Source organism: Malus sylvestris, chromosome 9 (assembly GCF_916048215.2).
Source record: "Malus sylvestris chromosome 9, drMalSylv7.2, whole genome shotgun sequence".
NCBI classification, from domain to species: Eukaryota; Viridiplantae; Streptophyta; class Magnoliopsida; order Rosales; family Rosaceae; genus Malus; species Malus sylvestris.
This window is the reverse complement of record NC_062268.1, coordinates 12,026,112-12,053,880: the sequence shown is the minus strand read 5'-3', so window position 1 is coordinate 12,053,880 and position 27,769 is coordinate 12,026,112. Positions and strand designations below refer to the sequence as shown.

The window sequence follows — 27,769 nt, the reverse complement described above, 5'->3', positions numbered from 1 at the left end:
CTTATATGATCATCATGCTTACTTAGAATATTTTGAAATATCATATTTTCTATCAAACCTATGCTTTTTGTAGAATATCTTATGGATGACGATATACTATTTAGAACATGTTTTCACACACTTCTTTATAGTATAGATGATGGATGACTTTATACTGTGAAAATGATTTTGAGATATATGTACCTATATTTGGAAATACTATATTCAATGTTTTGTGCGTATCTAGTGACCACTGTTCTGCCTTCGGGCGAGATACTTATATAGCCTTTGGGCGAGTGTGAGTAGGGCACTGTCCTGTGCATATGGAAGATGATACTTATATTGCCTACAGGCGGGCGTGTGTAGGGCATTATTCTGTGCAGAAGAGAGATACTGATACCACTAGTGAGCACACTATATACAAGATACGTTTTATGAAAGGTTTTATGGCATGCTAGGGTTTCGGTAAAACCTATTACATATTAGACTATTGAATTTCCATAAAACTTTGGGGGTTAGTATGTTGATAACTATTATATATATATATGTGTGTGTGTGTATCAACTTGGTTCACTCATGTTTGTTTTGCGCCCCCTTGGGATTTAGAATCAAGGGGTACAATCCCGGCTTCAGGGCACTTCCGCATCGGGATCTTCGAGTCCTCTCGGTGTAGAACCCATTCTTTTCTTCATTAAATTTTATATTGTCTCTTTTAGTGTTCTAGTTAGTTGTATGCCTTGAACATGTTCCTCAATTGCATGTTAATTCATTATATTTAAATTTATAAGCCTTATTTATTTCTTGTTCTCAACATTTGCATTCAATAAATGGATTTCGTCACCCTTGGGTGTTGGCCAGTAAGTACCTACCCTGGTATTCGGGGAATATCAAGATTGGGGCGTGTCGTACTAGGCTTAGGCCAACTTGGCTTGGGTTGGCGCTGGCTATGGGTTCGAGAAGTCGAGGATGTGGGCTTGCTCTCTTGGTTGCTATAATTTCAGGTGATGTTGTTTTTGTTTGGGACATGGTAGTGGCAGATGGAGGATTTTAGGGGAGATTGTTCGTCTCGTAGTCCTTGACACAAGAAACAAAATTTTCTCCAACCCTTCCTTGTGTCAAATTATATAGATGGTGGCAACCACCCTTGCTCCGTGGCCTGCTGAATGAAATGGCGAAGCAGGGCTGAGCAGGGCTTTCCCCATTGATTCGATCTTCCGGTCCAAATCAAGCACGTAGGGTGTGTCATTCATTGTGATTTCAGAATTTCCAATCATGTTTTCTTTTCTCAGGGAGCAAAAATCAAGGAATTAAAAACTTTGGAGTTAGATGCGTTAGAAAGATTCAAAGAGGGTAGAAGTTCAGAAAAGATTCGTGAGAGCTTCTTTGAGAATTGAATCAAGCTCTCAATGAAAGCATCAATTTGGGGTAGCAAAAGTCCACCATCTTTAGAACGTTCAAGCTACACATGTCATAATATTTATGAAAAAGTATATGTCATTAACTCTTGATTAAATGTATTGTACGAATAATATATACTTTTATTTCTTATCTAATACGTATTTGGAGGCTAAAGTCAAACCAACTATGTTAACTGAACAAGTTGCAACTCAAAGAACACTAAAACATATTGCAAAAAATTATATGTTGATGAATATTATTTTACGTTAGAAGTTTGTTTGAATAACCCTAGTTCATATTGAATAACCCTAGTGTACACGTGAAGAACTAGAGCAAGAACAACAACGACCAATCCTCACAATATAGGATTGCCATAGATTTTGCGCAGGCCTAGAACGTGAATTCCAATTTTCTATCGATCACGACCCCGGCCGCACCTTGTATCTGAAGATTGGAGCGACTTTGTGGCCAAATCACTGCCACAGTTACGGCTGTGCCATCATCGCGCGCCACAACCCTTGCCGTGGCGCAACACCCTACCCAACTCACCTATGATCGTCGCAGATGATCGAAGCTCATCTAGATCTTCCCCAATGCCACCAGCAGGTCAATATAAAGATATAGGCGCTTGCATATAGACGAATCATCCAACAACAAAGGCGCAAGAGCATGACTAGTCTTAGTCACCCCTGACGGTTCTATACTTGAGCAATCAATCACACAAATTCAAAATTTCCAACAACGAAGTCGAATATGAGGCTCTACTTTCATATCACAAATCAAACTTTTGGTGAATACATGGCAAAGCACCCTCGCATGGTCCACTATCTAGACAAGGTGTATGAACTTTGAAGGGTTTTTCAGTCTTCACTCTTATGTAGGTACCTCATGCAGGGAACTCACATGCAGACTCAACGAACTTGGGCTCATTTACTTATGCAAGTTCCTACCTTATTGAGAATAAGTGTTGTTCCTTAGAATCAGTGTTGACAAGTCGGCTTCCTCAACTTTTGCATGATGTTGAATCTACCTTGAGTATTTACACACAAGGGGGAGTGTTGTAAACTTTCCTCGTTTAAGTGTGATTGTGTAAAGGGAATTGTTATTAGCACTCCAAAATTCTCATTCTACACTCCTAACTTTCTACATTTGGAAAGAAAAATACACTTGTGAGGAGTGTAGAATGAGATTTTTGGAGTGCCAATAACACTTCCCTTGTGTAAATCCTAGATTAGATTGGATTCTAGTTATCCTTTCCTGTTACATCTTGTATTCCTTGGGGATGAAGGAATGTCTTCTCTCCTTTTACTACTATAAATAAAGGCACAATGTAGGAAAGATAACACATAATTCCCCCATAATTCTACAAACACATCTCTCTCAATTTCTCTACCCTTGTCGCCGGCCCTATTCCCTTTGTCAGATAAAATAGGCTACAACAAAATGCACTCTCTAAATAAAAATTGTAAAGAAAAATCCTTTCTTTTTTCATAATTTATAAATGTTAAAGACAAAAAAAAAAAAAGAAAAAAAAAAGATATCGTTATTTGTAAAACCTAGACAAACCACCTTCCTCATGTCTACTTTCCTCATCGCCACTCTAACTGCACAAACCCAATCCAGACAATTTCTCTCTCTCTCTCTCTCTCTCTCTCTCTCTCTCTCTCTCTTCAGGTCGTGCCTAACTAAGTTGGATTTTCTTCTAAAATTTCTGAAGGACAAAAGGAGAAGGAGAGAGAGAGAGGACACCGTTTTAGGAGGAAGAGTTTACCAGAAGTGCGGCAAAGGGAAGAAGGATGGTAATCCCAACTAATACCGTGTTGCAGCTTCGGATTAGATAGCGACCCTTGGTGAGGTGGTTAGTCGGAACGAGTCTGACTTAGCCTCATTAACAGCAATCCTTGCTCACGCCAAACACCGGACAATAATCCCACTTAAGCTAGTCCAATCCAGTGAAACCTAACGATGGTAAACAAACACCCTCTAAGTGTCATCAGATTAGGGCCACTGTTATATATGGTGTAAGCTTACAAGAAAGAGCCAAATGATGGTCTTCTATTTACTCCCATGTTGGAAACATGGTGTAATAAATATGAACAATTCTTTGGTTCTTTGATTTATTAAATTAAAATTCATTGTTCTCTCTCAGAAGAGCCATCTGAAAGGATAATACTTGGGACTCACTGCGGAATACCCAAATTACTAACCAAATTACATGGACCAATAAAAATTTAACATGTGTAATAAAAAAAAGGAACCAAACCTACTTCACGCTTAGAAGCTTAGGCCATCTCTAACTAAAGGCTGGCCAGAAGGCTTGTTTTAGCCCACTGACCCTCTAAGATATTAATATTTTAATGAACAGTACATGGCCATATTTGCCTCCATCTCCAACCGAGGGCCAAAGGGTCATAGGGCTTGTTTTAGCCCTTTCACAAAAAACCGTCTCCAACCGAGGGCCAAACATAATTTATTATTTAAATTTAAAAACTACAACAACTTAAATTTAAAAAACAACAACTTAATTTTAAAAACTACAACTTAAATTTAAAAACTACAAATTAAATTTAAAAACAACATTAACTTAAATTTTTTATATTCATAAAAAAAAAAATTGGCCCAAAAAAAAATAATTGAATCCAACGGTAACTAGCCATTGCATTTGAAAATTTGGCCTAGCATTCACGTCGGTTATATCCGACAGAAATATATTTATATTGTTGTCGGTTATATCCGACAAGAATACTCAAATTTCTGGCCCAGCCCAGGGCTGGCTGGCTGGCTGGCTCATTTGGGCCAGTCGATTGGCCCTTTGGCCCTTTTTTGTCCAGTGGGGCCCACGAGCCATTTGGCCTAGCCCTTGGTTAGAGACGGTTTTCGAGCAGTTTTTGGCCCTTTGGCCTTCTAGACCCTTTGGTTGGAGATGGTCTTAGAGGTTAACGGCGTGTTTTGTAGAACTTCAAAAATCTCCCTTCCTCACGCTCATTAGGGGTGGGTTCGAAAAACCCAAAAAAACCGAAACTGGGGCTGAAAAAAATCGAACCGAAAATGTAAAATCGGATCGAACTTAATATGGTTCCGTTCAGTTCGGTTTCTAAGGTTTGGAAACATGACCGAACCGAAGTATAGGAAAAACGACGTCGTTTTATATTTAATTATAAATTAATGATTTTTTTCCTTGAACGGCGTCGTTCAGTCACTCTCTTCAATCTCAAACCCTAAACAGATCGATCGATCAATCCATTCCCTTCCTTTTCCCTTATCCATCTCTTCTGTACTCTCACTCTGGAGCATCTTCTTCCCAGCTCTGCCGCTCTTCTGTTTCGTCTTCTTCCTTCCTAGCGACTTGCGACCTGTCTCACATCTCGCCGACGCGACGCAATCTCACTCTCAATCTATCACTCTCGTGACCCGTGACCCGCGTGCGACCCACGAATTCCTCTCGCCGTTTTGAGTCTCGAGTCTCGATCCATAAATTCCCTCCTTTGCAAGGTTAATCTCTCACCTAGTCACCCCCGTGATGCATTTTGCAATTTTTTTTTTCAATTTCATTGGTTATGATCTGTAGCTTTTCAATTTCATGGATTTTGCAATTTGTTTTGGGTATGCTGAATTTGGTTGGGTAATTTCATTTCTGAACAACACTATTAGACTATTAGTTGAGGTTTGATTAATTTGTGAGAAATTTTGGTTCAGCACTGCAATTTGTTTTAGGTATACTGGGGAGTGTCTTTTGTCTTTAGAACAACAGTTACTTTCGTTTTCTTTGTTTTAGCTTCGTTGATTAGTGATGCTTGCTTGTTCTGCTATGTGCATGTCTTTGTGCCTCGGTTTGTTGATGCATGATGATATATTATCTGAGGAAACATGTTTGCTTTATCTATGCATTTCTTCAATTATTTTTCATCGGTTTGTATATTCTCTTTTTAGTGTTTAAGAAATGTACTATTTGTCTTTGATCAAGTTATGATTTGATATTTCTGTTAATAAGAAAGAGAAATCCCGCCAGGTGCCAGTATCGTGTGTCTCAAAGCCTCACACCCTCTTTTAATTTTTATTCTTTGGTGGTCAGTCGTTTGTTGATGGCATCATGGCCACATATTGTTTTATAATTCATGTTAATGGCATCGGAAAAACTTAATTATAAATATGTTCTTCTAATATTATGAGGACCATATGGAGTCATTATCATAGTTCTTTGAGTCCAAAAATGGTGGAGGCTTTGATATGTACACAAAATTGGCTTAGGTCAATTCATGTTACTTTACATCATGAGCCAACCATTGAGGTGATTGAGTTTTGTGAAGAAGTTGAGAAAGATAATCTTACTTATTGCATTTGGTTTTGTTAGACTATTTTAATTAGATGCTATGTTGCATGCTTGCTTTACATCATGTTGTTTTTTTTTTTTTATTTGTATGTAGAAATGGCACGTGGAAGCTCAAAGAAAGTTGCTATGTTGCCTCCTAGGCTGCCTAAGCGTTGAGCTTGAGCTTGAGGACTTGGAAGATTTTATTTGTGCAAGACATGAAGTGATGAAACCTTGAAGGTTTATTTAATTTGTGTGATGTTTATTTTAAGGGATATTTTGGATGCGGTCCCTAATCCTTAACATTATTTGATTAAAACCTTAATAGTATTCAAAGTTTGATCAAGGTCCCCTGACTTTGTACACCTCATTATATTACTATTAATATTTATATTTTTATAGTTTTGACATTAATTGTTTGATATTTTATGAGATTTATAATCCTATAAATTTAAAATCTCTCATTATAATACTATTAGAAACGGTTACAATTCAAACATTTTGATTGAATAATGGATAAAAACTATGTAAAAATAAGAAATAATAAATGGCAAAAGAATGTATCAATATGTTGCCATGTGTCAATAACGTTGATGTTTATTTAAGTTTGGACTTTGGAAATTGGAAGACTTGATTGATGATTCTGGAAGACTTAAACTTTGTTAGTAACGTTGGCATGTGTCAATATGTTGCCTTATTCTTTGTTGCAGTGTTCTTTCCCGAAGTTGGTGGAGCAACTTTGGATTCTCATCATGGTTTTGTTCTTGAATATGGTCTAAGGTTATGATAGTAGTACCACTTCTCAAATGGCATATCTTTCATTTTCTGTCAAATGTAGATGTGTAAAATTGATTTCATACTTGTAGGTTTTCATGTGGATGACTCTGAAGTGACTTTGAACGCGAACTTTCATATTTCCAATTATTTTTTTATTTTTTGGAGGAGGAAAAAAAAAAACAAAACCGAACTGAGAAAAAACCGAAAAAAATTGAACCGAACCGAGAACCGAACTCAGCCCTAATGCTCATACTACCTCTTGCTTAGACTACCTCTCCCTCTCCTTCTCACTCAGTCCACCATCACCTAGAGCAGCAACAGCGAACTCCGAGCGATACCAATGAACTCCGCCCTCATACCACCATCCATTCTCTGTTGTATTCTTTGATGGTATGTTTTCTGTCTTTGTATATAATATCAGTTTGCATTTAAAATTTTGGGTGGTTGTTATGTTTGAAAATGTTTGTGGATTGTGGTATGAAAGAAAGGGGAACGAAATGACAACAGGAAAGGGGTTGTTATTTTTGAAAAAGTTTGAGTGGGCTATGTTTGTCTCATATTGCGATGAAACAGAATAACCTGACATAATATCAATACAGAGACATGAGATGAAATATCATTTCTTTGCTTTTATTATGTTGCATCTCAATATGAGACAAACAGAGCCTACTCAAACTTTTTCAAAAATAACAACCCCTTCCTTCCCTGTTGTCATTTCGTTCCCCTTTTAGACCAAAATCCACAAACTTTTTCGAACATAAGAATAACCCAAAATTTAAAATGCAAATTCATATTATATACAAAGATTGAAAACATACCATCAAAGAATACGTCAGAGAATGGATGGTGGTCTAAGCGTAGAGTTCACCGGTATTGCTCGGAGTTCGCTGTCAATGCTCTAGGTGATGGTGGTCTGAATGAGAAGGAGAGGTAGTCTAAGCGAGAGGAAGAGAGACGCTTGGAGTTCTACAGAACATGCCGTTAACGTTTAAGCTTCTAAGCATGAACTAGGTCAGGTTCCTTTTTTTTTTCTTTTTTTTTAATTAAACATGTTAAATTTTTATTGGTCCATGTAATTTAGTCAGTAATTTGGGTACTCCCCAGTGAGTACCCAAGTATTATCCCATTGGAAATTGCTTCTCTTTTTTATTTTGATGGGATTTGAGATTGCTTCTCTAAAAAGCACTTTTGTACATAACATTTTTTTATAGAACTACTTTTATTAGAGATTTGTTGAAATTTTATTGTGCTACTTGCGAAAGCATATGACAATTGAGTTTTTGGTCAATTCGAGTCAATCAAATTTTTTTTCTTAAATTTTCCTTAAGACAAATATTTAAACTTAAATTTATATAATCAATAATTAACCATGTGCAAATAACTAGGTAAAGAATGTAATGTTAGTTAATATGCAAGAAAGGGCCCCAGTACTAAATGTAGTATGCAATAGATCAATTGTACGTGTACATGGATTGTAGGTAAGAATAAGTTTCCTCTTGTAGAATTGTCCATGGAAAAAGAATTGTTCACTTAATTTAAGAAAAATGTTAGGTAGACCACATTTTTTAAATCACATGGTTGTTCAATTTGATGTGTCAAAGTATGCATTACCACATGATTTTTGACGCATGATAAATGATATGATTTTAACTCATGATATGATATTTATAAAGAATGATGAAAATCATCATATACCCTAATCAGCGAAAACCTAATAGAACACGTAAAACTAGTCATAAAAACTAATAGATGAAACTCACACATACCTGTGCACCCTCAAGGCTAGCCCTAACTGTGAGATCATTAAGTATTCATAAAAGACTGAGAAACTAAGGAGGGTGTATTCAATTGAGAATTTGAGAGATTTTAATGGATTTATAAATCCATGGATTTTTATGGAGTTTAATTGATTTGTAGAGATTTCATATAAAATTTTGATTCAATTCCCTCAAAATTTCATGGGGAGATGTGAAATTTGTGAATGCTTAAAATACACTACGAAATCTCTCCAATTCCCTCTAATTCCTCAACTTTATCAAATTCTTTAAAATTAATTTCTAATTGAATACACATGGAATGTTATAAACTTCTTTAAAACCCTAATTGAATACACTTGGATTTCTAAGGATTTTAATAAACTATCTTAAAATTCTAATTGAATACATCTTGAATTTCAGAAAATCACTTAAAATCATGATTGAATACCCCTAGATTCATTAAAAGAAATAAAATCCCTCAAAATCCCAATTGAATACACCCCCCTAAATATATACATTTATTTAACATAAAAATTCAAGATAAATGAACAGAACAACTATGAGTACATTTGATGAAACTTTTGATTAATGTGTGTGTGTGTTTGTAACCTGTTCGGTCATGATCCCTAATCAACAAAAACCCTCCACCAAAAGCCATGACTACTAGAGAAGGACACTCTGATACAAGCGCTTCTTAACATTGATATCACAAGAAATAATAAAATTCACGTCCCATGCACCCTATGCACCCTTGACCCTGGCTTAATTTTGGAGGACTCCATGTATCATCCATAGACAAAAGAGAGGAGAAGTGATCGGAAGGAGTAGTTTCCCGAATCAGCTGATTGGTTCGAACCTCCACATTGTGCTTCAACTTGTTCATGGCTTCCCTGTACTCTTCTAACTCCTCCAAAATACTCATCATTCCAATCGGTCTCTCCCACCACCCATAAGTACAACCTCCTTCATCTCCTCCATTGTTGTTACTTTTACTTTTCTTCCCACCCTTCAATATTTTCTCTTCCTTCAAGAGTCTCGAAGCTTTCTCATAATCTTGTATTTGCTTCTTACTATACTACTCATACTAACATTGCAAGAATTAGTAGAACGATGAGTGCTGTTTATTTGAGGATGATAATTATCTGGTTGACCTGCAGATAATGAGGCATTGTGACCAAAGTAGCATTCGATAACGGCGTCAGGGGGGTGATTTACGAAGCAGAACACCTTGCCACTGTTTAACACAACGATTGCTGCCGTCTAAGCACCGGTCAAAACGCTGAGCTCTGCTGTTTTGTTGAAGAGACCCCTTTTGCGCTTGGAGAAGGTCACGTGACGCTTGTTCTTGTCTTCAACTTTCTTTATTTCAACACTTCTTCGACTTTTGCTCTCCTTTTTCCCATTCTCAGCATCTTTGTTTGTGATCCTATTATCAGGACTCTTAGCCATTAATTGTAAGTAATAGTACTTGTGATATCAATGGCAAACCCAGAGTGGGAAGGGAAATTAATGGCAAACCCTAGAGAGAAGGAAAGTGATGGCTAACCCTGCTAGATGGAAAACTAATGTAAAACCCTAGAATATTGTTAAGCAATCTTTGAGAGAATATGGAAAACCCTAGAGGGAAGGAAAGTGATGGCAAACCCTAAAATATTGTTAAGCAATCTTCAAGAGAATGTGGCAAGCTATCTGAATTTTGGTATGCCTTGTTGTGAATAAGGTAACTAGTATTTATAATGGTAAGAACCAGTGACTTGTTTGCCAAGCATAAGATTATTAAGAGGATTCCTATTGGCCATTCCCAAAAGATTTCTTCATTTTATAAGGCTTTGTCCCTTATAGAAAGTGATTGGAGTAATAGGTCTTGGAGAATAAAATTGGGCTCACCCTTAGGGTTGGCTTTGGGGTGTACTAATTAATTGGTAATTAATATATAATTAATTATAATTAATTATCACAAGATGCGCCTTGGGCTCTGAAAATTAAATTCTTTAATTAATTATTTTTAATTAATTTCGAATTTAATTAAATTATTTTTGAACATACTCATCTTTTCAGATGAAGTCTGAAGTCAATGAAAAAAACGCAGAGAGCACATCACCCCTCTGAAGAGATGTCTCCCAAAAGTCACATCCTATTCTCATACCTGTTGTGAACATGCATAATCCCACTATATATACATCCATCTGCATGACATTTAGAACACATAAAATCAACATTCTTCTTCTACAATCACAAATATCCTTTTTGAGAGAACCACATAGAAATTCGCCAGAAGTCAAGTTTTCCGGTGCTAGAATTCTGACTTGATCGTTGAATCCTGGTGAAGCAGACGTCCGTAAAGCTACAAGCACTGAGTAGGGGTGAAATTTCTGCTTCAAGGACATTGCGATACGCAAGCCTTGATCTTCAATATTTCTGTTAAATATTATTTCATTGTTCATACTCTGTTTGCATTTTATTATTTATTAGCATATATAAATTTATCACAGATTGTTGACATATCTCACCTATTAAGAGATGTGAATGGGTAGGTAATCTCTAAAATGCAGGCTAAAAATATGGACACGGAGATACTACAGATAATTACCTATTTTTATCTGACTCTACCCCATTAAATCTTTAGTCCTTTTCCTATAAATATTTCTAAACTTTCTAGCCGATTAACCTAATCCTAATCCGTTTCTTATAATTACAAACTTATACTTTTATTAATTAATTAAAATATTCCAAATTATTACTTGGCATTTTGAAGGGAGTTTTAACTCTCGAGTTATTTATGGAGCTTTGAATATCCTTAAGTAGAATATTTTTAGCCATGCAAGTTAGGCTAAAAGATGCTGATTTAGGAATTCAGAGCTCAAAGAAGACGATTGAGGAAAACCATATTCCTGTTTGTTTACATCATCACTTAAAACCAATAACTTCATCACTGGTAACGCCATCACTAACGTTGGTGATTGAAGAAATTGTTATTAGCACTTCAAAATCCAAATCATCACTTAAGCCCAATATCTCTATTAAATACAATAAAAAGAATTGTTATTAGCATTTCAAAACCCAAATGTACACCCAAACTTTCTATATTTGAAAGAAGAAAAAAATTACCGTGGGGATAGTTCTCATTATAAATTTTATTTTTAGTGCACAAATCAAACAGCCACACACATTGAAGAAACAACACAATTTCAGTTTTATAAACTTATCACGGATATAATACAGTTCTTCATCCACAAAGGAGGCACACCCAACCAACATGAAATATGATAGTCATGGGGACTTAAACCTTGTTAAACATAGAACTATTATATAAGTACCACAAGAAAAAGACCGCACTACCGTATGATGATGTTGCAAAGAAACATTGCTTTAAGAGCCAATTTAAGATTGATGTGATTTAAAAAGAAAAAGCTTATGCTATGCTTTAAGAAAAATTAACTATAAAATAAAGTAACTGAGCATTTGATAAGTATATATATATTTAAAACGTTGTGAGTATAAAAAGCAGTATAAAGTAATATAGTCATGTATAGTCATTCAGTACTACGGTCTGGTAATATTCCTCTTCACTTGTAAGTAAGAGGTCTTACGTTCGAATATCATGGATGGCGAATTCGATACCAAATTAGGTTGCTCATTGTGTGGCTTACCCGAACTCTCGCCTCCCCCTAATGTAAAATATATCGTTGTACTCAAAAAAATATAATCATGTATATATATTGATAAATATAGACATGGTAGTAGGGCTGGTTGCCCATCGCGTTGTATTGATAAAAATCATCTTATTCATGACTATTTAATTCATAATTGTTGCTAAATACAATCAAGTTCAGTTTTCTTTGTTTATTATCTGCATCAATGCCTATTACACGACTCTGGCAAATATTGAATTCAATACAATGTGTGTAGCGAAAAACTATTGAGTTTGGTTGTTTTTGAACCGGCGATATATTTGGAAGAGCAATGACTCTAGATTAAGAACTAGTTGATTCTTATTAACCAAGTTTATATTTCAACTCAATCTTGTATTCAGGTACCTAGGTCGCCAAAATAGAGATAACTCTAGACAAGAACTAGGTTATTGTTGGTGACCAAGTAATGCCATATTTGACCATGTATACGAGTAATTGGTTTAGAGAAATTTGAACAATTTGCAAATCAAATGTTATTATTTTTCGGATTGGTGTGTGTACCAAAGAGCTAGCAGGTTCTTATGATTTTTATTTCATTTATCATTTCTTAATCCGAAGATATGTATTTAATATATTTGAATCCTGTTTGATAGTCCCCATTGTCATCTAGTTATCTTAATTGTTCCAAAGATCAATTGGCCTTGTCCAACACATTTACCCTTTATGTCGTTGCTCACTTGTTGTGCTATGTCTGCATTGAAACAACGAATACAAAAATTCTTAAATATCTACCCATGGATCACGGCCAGGCATTTCGTTGCAAGGGGTGATGATGCATGCTTCATCATCGAACCCATATACAATGATTGTGAGGGGGAGAACAAGTGAGTTGGTCTTAAATTAGAATATTTCTTCAGAAACACAAGAGATAATGATCTTCAAGACATTACCATTATGTACAAATGTACGATATAGTTCTTCATCTAACTATTTTGTAAATATGATGTGATTATAACGCACAATATTTTTTTCTTCATTCATCAAATGACGATAGTTCTTTGAAAACTAATTCTTTGTTTACCAAGTGGCCAGCGATTTTGTAAACAGATGCGGTCAACACATGACTCTAATTTGTAAAAAACGATCATGAACACATACTCTTATCAGAAATTCAAGGGATCGATTGATCTTTGTAACCGGTAGATATGTGAAAGCTACGAATATACGCTAACATAACTACCATCAGAACTTGTCTTTTACAATAACTAGCTAACTGGTTTATACATGAGCATAGAAATTGATTGCAAACAGTTCAAAATAGAAAATCTTAACATTGCCTTTTTAACATGTAACTTTGCTACATCAGTGGAGACATACCTCTCCTTCTGAAACTAGCATAATGGAAATATGTGGTCATCTGTTACTATGTTGGAAAACTAGCAAATCAGTGTCCTCGTTAGTTTGTCGCCATTTAAGGTTTCAACAGTGTTGAAATGATCAACTGGATATCAGCAGACAATATATATGCTATAGGCAACTTAACCTTAACCAGTTTAGCTGCTTATCCACACAACTCTATGACACTGGTAGAAATTTGAGGGAAAAAACACACAAACTTCTAAGCTAAAGGTCAAATTTTAATTGGTTCCCGCGCTTGAGATTTTTAAATGTTACGAGTAACTGTTGATTAAGATCACTACTTCTAAACAGTGCAACAAATATACCCATACATACCACATTATCTGAACGAGGATCCATGACATTTCTTAAAATATGTTACCAATTTGCAGGTTTCCTGTTTCATCCACCTGATGATGTGTCTATTTTTCTTTTCAGAAATGGAAGGACAGTGGGAACGGAGGAAGCATTGAACATAGTGGACATTCCAAACCCTTAATTATGCTTCACTAATACTAGCTTAAATAGTTTGTATGTTCAAGCTATGAAGTAATGAAATTCTGTGGTAGAAGATAAACATCATAATATATGTTCTGGTGTACAATGACCTTAAGTTTGCAGCTGCAAAGATATGGAAAATTGGTAATTAATGTAGTGTCATGGAAACGTTGTTTCTTTAATATATTCTTGCCATCCCTTAATTTCACTTTGGTTGCCCATTTGTTCATTTTTGTTTTAAATTTTTTTTAAATTAGAAAAAAAAAATCATTTCTACAACTGTATATTTTCTACAAAACCAAGACCCCGGTTCAAAGGCGAAACAAATTTCTAGCTTCACCCTTCAATCCAGAGTTGTCGTTTCATTGAAAACCATATATAGAAATTTTGAGTTATAAAACAAGATGTCACAAAGACATTAAACCAACAATGAATAGACAAAATTACAACAAATATTGCCTAAAACTGCCAAATGCCATCACATTAAATAGGGAATTTCTCAAATCCATGACATCATCACCTCCTCCAAATCCCATCTGATTTCCCACCATCGTCATTATTTGACTAGTCCTTATCGAGACCAAGTTGAACCATTTAAAATTTGTTCTGAAGAAATGGCCATATCCAAGACGTTTACACTTTGCATTGTTGTTGTCTTGGTGTGCTCGGTTTGCATTGAAACAATGAGTGCAAAATCCATTGGTTATCCAGTTATAAGGCACGACTAGCCGATTCATTGTAGGGAGTCACGTTGCCTGCCGCCGCCATCTAGTCCTTATAGCAGAGGTTGTGAGACGGATGAGAGGTGCCGAGGTGGTCGTAAATTAAAATAAATCTTCACAACCACAAGAGATTGATGAAACTTCAAGCCAATACCAAAAGTCTACCCTTTTCAGCTGAAGAGGCCGGGTGTCCATTCTTTTATATAAATACTATATACTATATATATATATATATTGTTCTTTATTCATAACTATTTAATTCATAATTATTTCTAAATACAATCAAGTTTAGCTCTTTTTTTTTTATTATCTGCATCAATGACTATTACACAAATCTGGTAAATATTGAATTCAATACAACACGTGTAGCGAAAAACTATTGAGTTTCGTTGTTTCTGAACAAGCGATATATTTGGAAGAGCAATGACTATAGACTAAGAACAAGTTGATTCTTATTAACAAAGTTTATGTCAACTCGATCTTGTATTCAGGTAACTAGGTTGCCAGAAGAGAGATAATTCTAAACAAGAACTAGGTTATTGTTGGTGACCAAGTAATGCCATATTTGACCATGTATATGAGTAACTAGTTTAGAGCAATTCGAACAATTTGCAAATCAAATGTTATTATTTTTCGGATTGGTGTGTGTACAAAAGTGGTAGCAGGTTCTTTGGATTTTCATTCTTAATTTGAAGATAAGTATTCCCTATCTTCAAATCTTGTTTGATAATCCCCATTGTCCTCTAGTTATCTTAATTGTTCCAAAGATCAATTGGCCTTGTCCAACACATTTACCCTTTGTGTCGTTGCTCACTTGTTATCTGTCTGCATTGAAACGATGAATACAAAAATTTCTTAAATATCTGTCCATGGATAACGACCAGGCATTACGTTGCAAGGGGTGACGATGCATTCTTCATCATCGAACTCATATACAATGATTGTGAGGGGGAGAATAGGTGAGGTGGTTTTAAATTAGAATAATTCTTCCAAAACACAAGAGATAATGATCTTCAAGACATTACCATTATGTACAAATTTACTACATAGTTCTTCGTCTAACTGTTTTGTAAATATGATGTGATTATAACGCACAATCTATTGTCTTCATTCATCAAAGCACGATAGTTCTTTGAAAACTAATTCTTCGTTGACCAAGTCGTCAGCGACTTTGTAAACAAATGCGGTAAACACATCACTCTAATTCGTAAAAAAATGATCATGAATACATACTCGTATCAGAAATTCAAGGGATGGATTGATCTTTGTAACCGGTAGACATGTGAAAGCTACAAATATCACTAACATAGCTACCATCAGAACTTGTCTTTTACAATAATGAGCTAACTGGTTTATACATGAGCAGAGAAATAGGTTGCAAAATGTTTAAATAAAAAATCTTAACAGTGTTTTTTTATTGTGTAACTTTGCTACATCAATGGAGATAGACCTCTCCATATGAAACTAGTAGAATGGAAATATGTGGTCATCTGCTACAATCTTGGAAAACCAGAAAATCAATGTCCTCATTAGTTTCTCACCATTTAAGGTTTTAACAGTGCTGAAATGATCAACTGGATTCAGCCAACAATATATATGCTACAGATAGCTTAAACTTAACTTAACCAGTTTTGCTACAGCCAACAATATATATATGCTACCCATACATACCACGTTTTCTGAATGAGAATCCATGACATTTCTTAAAACATGTTACCAATTTGCGGGTTTCTTGTTTTATCCACCTAATGATGTGTGTATTTTTTTTCCAAAAATGTAAGGACAGTGATAACGGAGGAACCATTGAACACAATGGATTTTCCTAACCCTTCATTGTGGTTCACTAATACTAGCCTAAATATTTTGTATGATCAAGCTACGAAGTAATGAAATTTTGTGGTAGAAAATAAACATTATAAGATATGTTCTGGTGTACTATGACCTTAAGTTTGCATTTGCAAAGATATGGAAAGTTGGTAATTACTGTAGTGTCGTGGAAACGTTGTTTCTTTAATATCTTATTGCCATCCTTTAATTTCACTTCGGTTGCGCATTTGTTCAGTTTTGTTTTAAATTTTTTGAATTAGAAAAAAAAAATCATTTCTACAACTGTATATTTTATACAAAACAAAGAGATTTCTAGCTTCACCCTTCAATCTAGAGCTGTCGTGTCGTTGAAAACCATATATAGAAATTTTGAGTTATAAAACACGATGTCACAAAGACATTAAACCATCAATGAATAGACAAAATTATAACAAATATTGCCTAAAATTGCCAAATGCCATCACATTAAATAGGGAATTTTTCAAATCCATGACAGCATCACCTCCTCCAAATCCCATTTGATCTCCCACCATCGTCATTATCTGACTAGATGATGCGAAAATTAGTTAAGCACTCAAATTAAACCCTCTTGTTGTCAAATTGTAGTATAAATGCAAGTAGGGATCGTTCTAAACCGGGGATTATGAGGGCTTGCTAAAACCTCTAAACTTACTCAAAAACATAAAAACAAAGTTAAAAACGTTTGAATAGACTCAAGGGACTCAAAACAGATTCTAAAGACTCAAAACTGCCTAAAAACACAAACTGGGCAGATTTGACTCTAACACAATTTTGGACGAATTTAGTGTTTTGGTTTGAATCAAAACACTCAAAAACACAAACAAAACCGAAATTTAACACTTTGAAACAAGAAAGTAAAATAAAATGGGGATTTTTGTTTTGATGAATTTGAAACAAACAAACAAGTTATAAAACTAGGCAGATTGTAAAACGAATTTAAGAAATAAGATGATGGATGGATTAGTTAGAGGTCCGTTCTTCACACATGACACACTTGTATATGAATTGATTTCCAATTGCTTTTCAATAAACTATGATGCTCAACACCCCAGATTAACCGTGATGCACAAATTAACCCTCAGATTTTCCTTTACTCATTGAATTGGATGAATGCATGCGACAACTCAAATCATTCTCTAAAAGTCCCCTATATGAATGCATAATAGAGATACAATCAGAGATCATTACGTTCAATGAAAATCGTAAGTGTTGACGAGGCAATTATAACTATGAATGCGTGACACAATTGCCAAGAATTCAATTAACGCGATTGTGATAAACAACCTTCACTACTTATGAATATAAACTTGTAACGATTAGGTGAAACTCATTTATATTCTAGCATCTAATTCATGCATGAAAACTAAGTATGCATCCTTAATAAACATACAAGAATCAGTTATAAATAAAATAGATAATTGAATTGCAATCACAACTTATCAAATCACAATTGGAAGAAATCAATTCAAATCTCAAGCATATTCATGGCTTCAAACTTCCCCCTAACTAAATAGGGGTTTAGCCACTCATAATTGCAACAAAATTAGAAAATAACAAAGTAGACATTGAAAGCAAGAACGAAGTACACCTAAAACGCTCCAAAGTTCCAAGCTTGAAACGCCAAGGACCTTTGTTTTCGCCACCTTGTTGTAGCACAAGTATCTAGGATGTGTATGGATATATGGATGGAATGGATTTGCACGGCTAAGAGATGAAAGTGTATGGATTGGTGAGATGTAGTATGGCTAGATGAATGGATGAAGGTCACGGCAATGAAATTGTGTTTGTGAATGAAGTTGTGAGATGTGAAATGTAGTGTCTTTGGATGATGGCCCCCAAATTATGGTGAAGGGTAGATGTATTTATAGGCTAGGGAGATGAGTGTATGGAGTTGTAATGAGTGGATGTAATGGGTGTAGTGGGCGAGTGTTGTGGTAATGAGTGGATGTAATGGGTGTAGTGGGTGAGTGTTGTGGTAATGAGTAGTGTTTGGTAATGAGTGGATGTAATGGGCGTAGTGGGTGGATGTTTGGTAATGAGTGGATGTAATGGGTGTAGTGGATGAGTGTTTGGTAATGAGTGGATGTAATGGGTGTAGTGGGTGAGTGTTGTTGGGTGGTTGAAATGAATGGATGTAGTGGTAGGTGAATGGATGTGTTGGGTGAAATGAGTGGATGTAGTGGTAGGTGAATGTGTTGGGTAGAATGAGTGGATGTGGTGGTAGGTGAATGGATGTGTTGGGTGAAATGAGTGGATGTAATGGTAGGTGAATGTGTTGGGTGGTTGTAATGAGTGGATGTAGTGGTAGGTGAATGTGTTGGGTGAAATGAGTGTGCTAAAATGGTTATTTATAGGGAGAGGATGATGCACAAACTTCAAATTTCGTCCATTCCTTTTGCTCCAAGCATATGCTATCCATTCCATGCCCAAAAATGCTCAAAAATGCACTTATTTGCCACATTAACCCTTTGGACCTACAAACACACGAAAATAGCTTAAAATACTAAAATAACTACGAACTAACAACATAAATGCCAAGAAACAAGCTAACTAAGTCGCATAAATACGCTCCTATCAAATTCCCCCACACTTAGCTTTTGCTATTCCTCGAGCAAAAGAAAACAAACAAAACAAAACAAAACAAAACACAACCTAGACCTTCCAACAATTGCCTCAGGGATTTTTAATGAAACATGACATGTTAAAAATCATCATTCCCACAGATTTTGGACATCCTTACACTTGAGCACATAAGTCACCACTTACTAGTTCACAATTAACCAATTAAAACGATGTTTTGAATGTTGTAACATGCCTTAGAGAATTTACTCAATTCCTTACAAGATACTCTCTATTTTCACACACATTTTCTGACTACACACCCTACACTAGTTATATGTGAGAAGATTGATGTAAACATGAAAACGAACACTCACATATATGTATAACAAAGAGGGCAATTTTCTGGAGTTATTCAGCATGTTTAGATATGATCTCATGAATGGAACGCTACTACTTAGATGCAAGAATCAGTGACACCATATGTTCATACCAATTCCAAACTCCACATATTGAAACACATAACACTCAAGATGAAGTTAAGGGTTGTAATGGGACTTGGGGGTAATGGCTAACAAAGAAAGGATAGGGATAACAAACATTCTTAAGCGATAGCAAGCAAAGTAATGGAATCGACACTTGGGAATTTACTTTAGAATGCAAAAATCAACTTTTAAACACAAAGGGAAGATTCATGCAACACTTAGGGTCGAATTCAATGCTTTGAACCTTTTCTTCAACAAACAACACTTTAGAGCTCTTTCTTATATATTTTTCAACTCTTTTCACAACTTTTCTTCTTTTCATTCTATTTTCCACTAATTTTTCTTTTTCTTTTTCTTTTCTACCCGTGCCTTATGAAGGACTTTGGCATGCACACACACACAAGAATCACTTCCCCCACACTTGTTTTTCTGCAAGAGTTCAACAAAAGGAATTCCTTCTAAATTATGCTTTACTATGCTTCAAGAACAAGGGTATGGATGGTCATAATCTAGGCTAGGTGAGGATAGTGTGGGTAACAAAGAACATAGGCTACACAGGGCTCAACGGGATTAAACTTAAACACATAATGAACGAGACAGGCTTTTTGGCTCTTGGCTCACTAAACAACTTCATCTTGAATATGTGTTATGCAAATCAATAACATGCTTTGAATGAAATAGGCATGAGTTCTAGCATTTGGAACTAAATGATGAAACGCCTTCTAAGTTGCAACCAAGCAAAGAATAATGAGATCATGCAACGACTTTAGAAAACAATGATGCACAGATTATTAACTCTCCAAATAAACGTTTAGGCTCAAGTCTCACAAGGTTGTAGCGTACATTTGAGTTCCTTCTTTCAAGCATGTTACAAAACTGATTTTTCCTTTTATGATTGCATGTGAATTCATAAATTATAACCACAACCAAGCATACACCACAGAGTAAATCAAATTGTCATCCATGTTTATAACTCTCTTTAACAGTCATGTAATTAAAAACCAAATCCTCATCATTGTGTTGGAAGGTACCCTAAGACACAAATAAACATACAAAAACAACTCTTTTTGGGGTTTTCAAAACAATTTTTCAAATTTTTATGAGATTTTCGGATTTTTATGTCAAAACACGCTGAAACACTTCAAAACAGCTTAAAAACACTTAAAACAGCAAGGAACAACAGTAGAAGTAATGGGTGATAAACTCCTATGAATTTCATGCAAAACAACTCCAAAACAGCTTAAAAACACTTAAAATAGCAAGGAACAACACTATAAGTAATGGGTGATAAACTCCTACAAATTTCATGCAAAACAATGGTTACCCCCCCACACTTAAATCAAACATTGTCCTCAATGTTTCAAGCATAAACTCACACAAAAAACAAGCAAATAAACAAACAACGAATAAACATGACAAGTATGGCAAAGTAAAAATTAGACAGAGTAGAGTTTAAGAACGCAAATCTGGTTTTGGAGATAGATGATCTTGTTATCTTTCCACAGCTTTGATCTCGAACTGGTTTGGAATTCTGAGCGAGGAATATGAGAGTTCCTTGGTTTCAAATCAGATTCCTTCTGCTGGGTTGATTTGATTGTGCAGTCTGCATTCTTCTCTGCTTGTTTCTTCTGCACGGCGGGCAGGCATGAGGTAGAGGTGTTGGTCTGTTTCTTTCTTCAATCTTTCCAAGTGCCCATCTCTTGCTTTCTTTCTCCTTGTCCCTAGCTGAGGATGAATTGGCAAATTGTCTCCACATGCTTCGAGGTATCATTTTTACTTCCCTTATCTGTTCCCCAGGCAGATGTGGTAGACAAAGAGGAAGCATAAAATGATGAAGATGAGTACTCGAGAGCAAGGCTAGGTAAGCAATCAGGAAGGGGTTTTAGGCAGTTAGTTCCAGATTGGAAGATTGATACCAAGTGCTGGCTGATTGCTCTCTTTCTCCTTGTCCCAAAACAACGACAAGGAGAAGGACAGGGAGAAAGCATGATATGAGATACTCTTGCTTTCAACCTTCATGATATGAAATACTTTTGCTTTGGATGAGTTGTTTGTAGAGGTACCCCAAGGAATAAGGAACATTGAGTGACTCGAGAGGGTTTGTTGGAAAGGCATTCTCGGAGAAGAAGAAGGGTTATGTATGTTTGCCTTGCAATGGAGGGTGAAGGGTGACATTTATAGGAATTAATAACCGGTACTATTCTTTCACTCTTGTCAGCAACCGTTGGATGATTTAATAGTAAACTTCACGTGCTTTCTACTTCACAAGAGATATTCGACAGATTGCCCGTAATTTTCGCAAAGCTAACTGTGCATGTGACAGGCGCTGACACGTCTGGAAAAGTAAGTGCCTCTTCGATATCTGGAATCGGCGCTTCGACAAAATGCCCGTGATTTCCGCAAAGCTGACTCTGCATGTGACAGATGTTGACACGTCTGGAAATACACTTCGACAAACTGCCCGTGATTTCTGCAAAGCTGACTCTGCATGTGACAGATGTTGACACGTTTAGAAAAGCAGATGGTTGGAATCGGCGCTTTGACAAACTGCTCATGATTTCCGCAAAGCTTACTCTGCATGTGATAGATGCTGACACGTCTGGAAAAGCAGATGCCTCTCTGATATCTGGAATTGCCTCTTCGATCTTTGAAATCCCGTCGAGTGCAGAGGTTGCATGTGACAAGTGCGGATTAATCTGGAAAAGAAGATTGGCCGTGGTTTCTGAGCAAGCCCAGCTTTTGAGAAAACTAGCGCCTCTTTGATTTTTGAGTTGGCCTCTTCGATTTCTGAGCTCGCCTCTTCGATCTCTGAAATCTCATCGCGTGCTGATTTTTATAAAGGTATGCAGGACGTTCAAAGCACACTTGAATTTCTGCCTGTAAAAACTCCCTTCTTGCACTTCTACGATCTTGACTTGTCCGACCTCTTCTTTCTTTAACACCTCTGAAAATGTCTGGCCCCTCCGACCGTCTTTTGACTTAAACCTTGGTGAAGAGGCAGTCTCGTCTTCTCCAGACAACATATGGCGCCCATCCTTTATATCCCTTACTGGTCTCTTTACCGTTGGGGATTCAGTGATGAAGAATGATATGACAGCTGCGGTGGTGGCCAGGAACCTTGTCACTCCCAAAGATAACAGACTACTTGCCAAACGGTCTGATGAGTTGGCTGTTAAGGATTCTCTAGCTCTCAGTGTGCAGTGCGTAGGTTCTGTGTCTAATATGGCTCAACGCCTATTTGCCCGAACCCATCAAGTTGAATCATTGGCGGCTGAAGTGATGAGTCTCAAGCAGGAGATTAGAGGGCTTAAGCATGAGAATAAACAGTTGCACAGGCTCGCACATAACTATGCTACAAACATGAAGAGGAAGATTGACCAGATGCAGGAATCTGATGGTTAGATTTTACTTGATCATCAAAGGTTTGTGGGTTTGTTCCAACAACATTTGCTTTCGTCTTCTGGGGCTATACCGCGTAATGAAGCTCCAAATGATCAACATCCAATGCCTCCTCCTTCTGGGGCTTCGCCGACTGCTGAGGCTCCGTCGACTACTGGGACTTCTCCTAAGCAGCCTTTGTGAAGGCTCCCTCTTGTATTTATCTGCTTAATGTTCCTTTCTTTTTTTATGAATGTAAATATACCTTGCATAACTGTCAATGTTTCAAAAATAAACCCACACCAAAAACAATTAAACAAGCAACAAATAAAAATGACAATCATGGCAAAATAAAACTACAGAAAAGGGAAGGTTTTTAGAAACGCAAAACTGATTGTGGAGCAATTCAAAAATCTTCCTTATTTGAATACATGGGTTGCCTCCCAATAAGCGCTTGCTTTAACGTCTTCCAGCCGGACTATACCTCCATTTAAGCTTGTACAGGGCCCACGGCATGGAGGGGTACATTCTCCACAACATGCTCCTCAAAGTGCTCACACATTGAATCCTTGAACGGAATGGGATAATAGTCCTTCCTGATTTTGGTGTGTTGCTTCCAACAATCGATGTAACCTTCCCTACTACCTTGCATTCGATTAGGTACCTGCACCATAGAAGGTAACAACCTATTAGTTGAAATGGGAATTGAAATTGGGTTAGGTGACATACCAATGTGCTGCAATGAAGTGGCAGCACTATCAACAAATGCACAAGGATTGCTCTTGGTCAGAATTGGGGTTTTGAGAGGTGTGGTCGTGCATTCCTTGTTGTTCACTCCAATTTCCTCCTTGATGGTGGTTCGAGGTACTTTCTTTTTTATTAGTGTTGAACGTTTCTGCCCTATATTTTCAATCACATCAATGGCACAACAAAAATGAACATCATTAGTATTCTCAACAGATTCAGGAATATTACAGCTAATCATATCACCACCAAATGCCATAGTTACTGATCCTTTGGCTACATCAATCTTGGTTTGAGCCGTTTTCATGAATGGCCATCCAAGGAGGATGGGCAATGTAGGGGAGTGGTCCGACTCGTCCATTTCAAGCATGTAGAAATCCGCCGGAAAGATTAAGTGATTGACCTACACTAAAACATCTTCCAAAACTCCCTTTGGATAGGTATTAGAACGATCGGCCAATTGTATAATCACACCATCATTTTTCAATTAGCCTAAGTGCATAGATGCATAGATTGAATAAGGCATGATATTTATAGATGCACCTAAGTCTAACATGGCCGATTCAAAACGAGTATTACCAATTACACAAGGAATGGTAAAACTTCCCGGATCCTTGCATTTAGTAGGCAGTTTACGTTGTAAAATAGCTGAGACATTTTCACTTACCTTGACAATCTCCTTGCTTGAAATTCTCTTCCTAGTTGTGCAAAGTTCTTTTAAAAACTTGGCATATCTTGGAACTTGCTTAATTGCATCCAAAAGTGGTATATTAACTTGAACTTTTCTAAACGTTTCCAAAATATCCTTTTCAGCCTTCTCCTTCTTTGATTGCATAAACCTACGAGGAAATGGTAGATTTGGAGGAACAACGTAGAATTAATCAAAATTGGAACTTCCTTACCTTTGTTGGCCGAATTGGATGGTTTATGAGCTTTTGGGGCCTGCGGCAAAGGTGTTTCCACCCTTTCTGTGGGGGTCCTTTGCTCCTCCTCTTTAATTATCAACTCTTCAACCTCATTGGAACGTGAATTGGACGGTTAGGGATCAGACCCAACTTGTTTTCCAATTCGCAAACTTATGGCTTTTGCAGATTCGAATCCTCCCTTCGGGTTGACAACGGTTGAACTTGGCAACTTACCTTGCTCTCTGAATCGTCCTACAAACTCCGCAATCTGCCCAATTTGCTTCTCCATTTGGTCCACCCTTTTTTCTTGGTTTTGCATTGCTTTGGCTTGATTTTCTTGCCCCTGAGACAAATTGGTGAGTAACTTAAGAAGTGTTTCTTTATTTAAAGATGTACCTGAGGTATTTTGGGCAGGTTGTTGTGGGGCTTGTGTTGCTACGTATTGCTTGGTATAGAAGCCCGGAGGTTGCTGCCTAAAGCATTCTTGTTGTTGGGGTTGTTGGGGCTCACTCCACCTAAAATTTGGATTGTCATGCTCGAGCAAACAACCTCAAACTCCTTCAAGTGTTTATTAGGATCTTCCATGGACATCCTGTGGAACTTAGGAATGTGATGCAACAAACTTGATTTCAATTCGAACTCGTCCGTCTTCCTTAAGGCAGCCATGGGGTATTGGATGCATAGGGGAGCGGCATTGTCCAATCCTGAAGCGGAAAGCTCCTTGATTGTTCGATTGTCCGCTGCCATGTTGGGAACTTCCTCTACAACCTGTGCCGTGGGCTCCTCTTGCTCTTCTACTATGTCTTTTCCAAGATCTGGTGCAGGTTGAGATGGTTGGGGTTCTTGTTGATTCCTTGCTCGTCTTAAAGTTCGTTCAAAATCATCGTCAAAGTCACGGATGTGCTTATGAATAGGTTGAGAACTTCGAGTCAAAAACCACCTAACACAAGAAAAGAAGTAAAGTCATCAACTAGGAACAAAAATACATGAAAATAAACAAAAAGAAATAACAAGGGATTAGTAAAATTGCTAATCCCCGACAACGGCACCAAAATTTGATGCGAAAATTAGTTAAGCACTCAAATTAAACTCTCTTGTTGTCAAATTGTAGTATAAATGCAAGTAGGGATCGTTCTAAACCGAGGATTAGGAGGGCTTGCTAAAACCTTTAAACTTACTCAAAAACATAAAAACAAAGTTTAAAACATTTGAATAGACTCAAGGGACTCAAAACAGATTCTAAAGACTCAAAACTGCCTAAAAACACAAACTGGGCAGATTTGACTCTAACACAATCTTGGACGAATTTAGTGTTTTGGTTTGAATCAAAACACTCAAAAACACAAACAAAACCGAAATTTAACACTTTGAAACAAGAAAGTAAAATAAAATGGGGATTTTGGTTTTGATGAATTTGAAACAAACAAACAAGTTATAAAACTAGGCAGATTGTAAAACAAATTTAAGAAATAAGATGATGGATGGATTAGTTAGAGGTCCGTTCTTCACACATGACACACTTGTATATGAATTGATTTCCAATTGCTTTTCAATAAACTATGATGCTCAACACCCCAGATTAACCGTGATGCACAAATTAACCCTCAAATTTTCCTTTACTCATTGGATTGGATGAATGCATGCGACAACCCAAATCATTCTCTAAAAGTCCCCTATATGAATGCATAATAGAGATACAATCAGAGATCATTACGTTCAATGAAAATCATAAGTGTTGACGAGGCAATTATAACTATGAATGCATGATACAATTGCCAAGAATTCAATTAATGCGATTGTGATAAACAACCTTCACTACTCATGAATATAAACTTGTAACGATTAGGTGAAACTCATTTATATTCTAGCATCTAATTCATACATGAAGACTAAGTATGCATCCTTAATAAACATACAAGAATCAGTTATGAATAAAATAGATAATTGAATTGCAATCACAACTTATCAAATCACAATTGGAAGAAATCAATTCAAATCTCAAGCATGTTCATGGCTTCAAACTTCCCCCAAACTAAATAGGGATTTAGCCACTCATAATTGCAACAAAATTAGAAAATAACAAAGTAGACATTGAAAGCAAGAACGAAGTACACCTAAAACGCTCCAAAGTTCCAAGCTTGAAATGCCAAGGACCTTTGTTTTCACCACCTTGTTGTAGCACAAGTGTCTAGGATGTGTATGGATATATGGATGGAATGGATTTGCACGGCTAAGAGATGAAAGTGTATGGATTGGTGAGATGTAGCATGGCTAGATGAATGGATGAAGGTCACGGCAATGAAATTGTGTTTGTGAATGAAGTTGTGAGATGTGAAATGTAGTGTCTTTGGATGATGGCCCCCAAATTATGATGAAGGGTGGATATATTTATAGGCTAGGGAGAGGAGTGTATGGAGTTGTAATGAGTGGATGTAATGAGTGTAGTGGGTGAGTGTTGTGGTAATGAGTGGATGTAATGGGTGTAGTGGGTGAGTGTTGTGGTAATGAGTAGTATTTGGTAATGAGTGGATGTAATGGGTGTAGTGGGTGGATGTTTGGTAATGAGTGGATGTAATGGGTGTAGTGGATGAGTGTTTGGTAATGAGTGGATGTAATGGGTGTAGTGGGTGAGTGTTGTTGGGTGGTTGAAATGAGTGGATGTAGTGGTAGGTGAATGGATGTGTTGGGTGAAATGAGTGGATGTAGTGGTAGGTGAATGTGTTGGGTAGAATGAATGGATGTGGTGGTAGGTGAATGGATGTGTTGGGTGAAATGAGTGGATGTAGTGGTAGGTGAATGTGTTGGGTGGTTGTAATGAGTGGATGTTGTGGTAGGTGAATGTGTTGGGTGAAATGAGTGTGCTAAAATGGTTATTTATAGGGAGAGGATGATGCACAAACTTCAAATTTCGTCCATTCCTTTTGCTCCAAGCATATGCTATCCATTCCATGCCCAAAAATGCTCAAAAATGCACTTATTTGCCACATTAACCCTTTGGACTTACAAACACACGAAAATAGCTTAAAATACTAAAATAACTATGAACTAACAACATAAATGCCAAGAAACAAGCTAAATAAGTCGCATAAATATGCTCCTATCACTAGTCCTTATAGAGACCAAGTTGAACCATTTAAAATTTGTTCTGAACAAATGGCCATGTCCAAGGCGTTTACACTTTGCATTGTTGTTGTCTTGGTGTGCTCGGTGTGCATCGAAACAGCGAGCCCAAAATCCATTGGTTATCCAGTTATAAGGCACGACCAACAGATTCATTGTAGGGAGTCCCGTTGCCTGTCTCTACCATCTAGTCCTTATAGTAGAGGTTGTGAGACGGAGGAGAGGTGTCGAGGTGGTCGTAAATTAAAATAAATCTTCAC

The 27,769-nt window shown here is 36.7% G+C and overlaps 1 long non-coding RNA gene and 1 pseudogene across 1 annotated transcript; both read right to left on the bottom strand.

The window, feature by feature from the left end:
• Positions 1-8,926: 8,926 nt before the first annotated feature.
• Positions 8,927-9,669, bottom strand: LOC126583859 (agamous-like MADS-box protein AGL62; annotated as a pseudogene).
• An 8,048-nt stretch (positions 9,670-17,717) lies between these two features.
• LOC126583860 (uncharacterized) lies at positions 17,718-26,993 on the bottom strand. Its single transcript, XR_007609869.1, has 2 exons — positions 26,544-26,993; positions 17,718-17,946 (listed from the first exon to the last, which is right to left on the bottom strand). It is a non-coding gene; the product is annotated as an uncharacterized LOC126583860 (long non-coding RNA).
• Between the last annotated feature and the right edge of the window lie 776 nt (positions 26,994-27,769).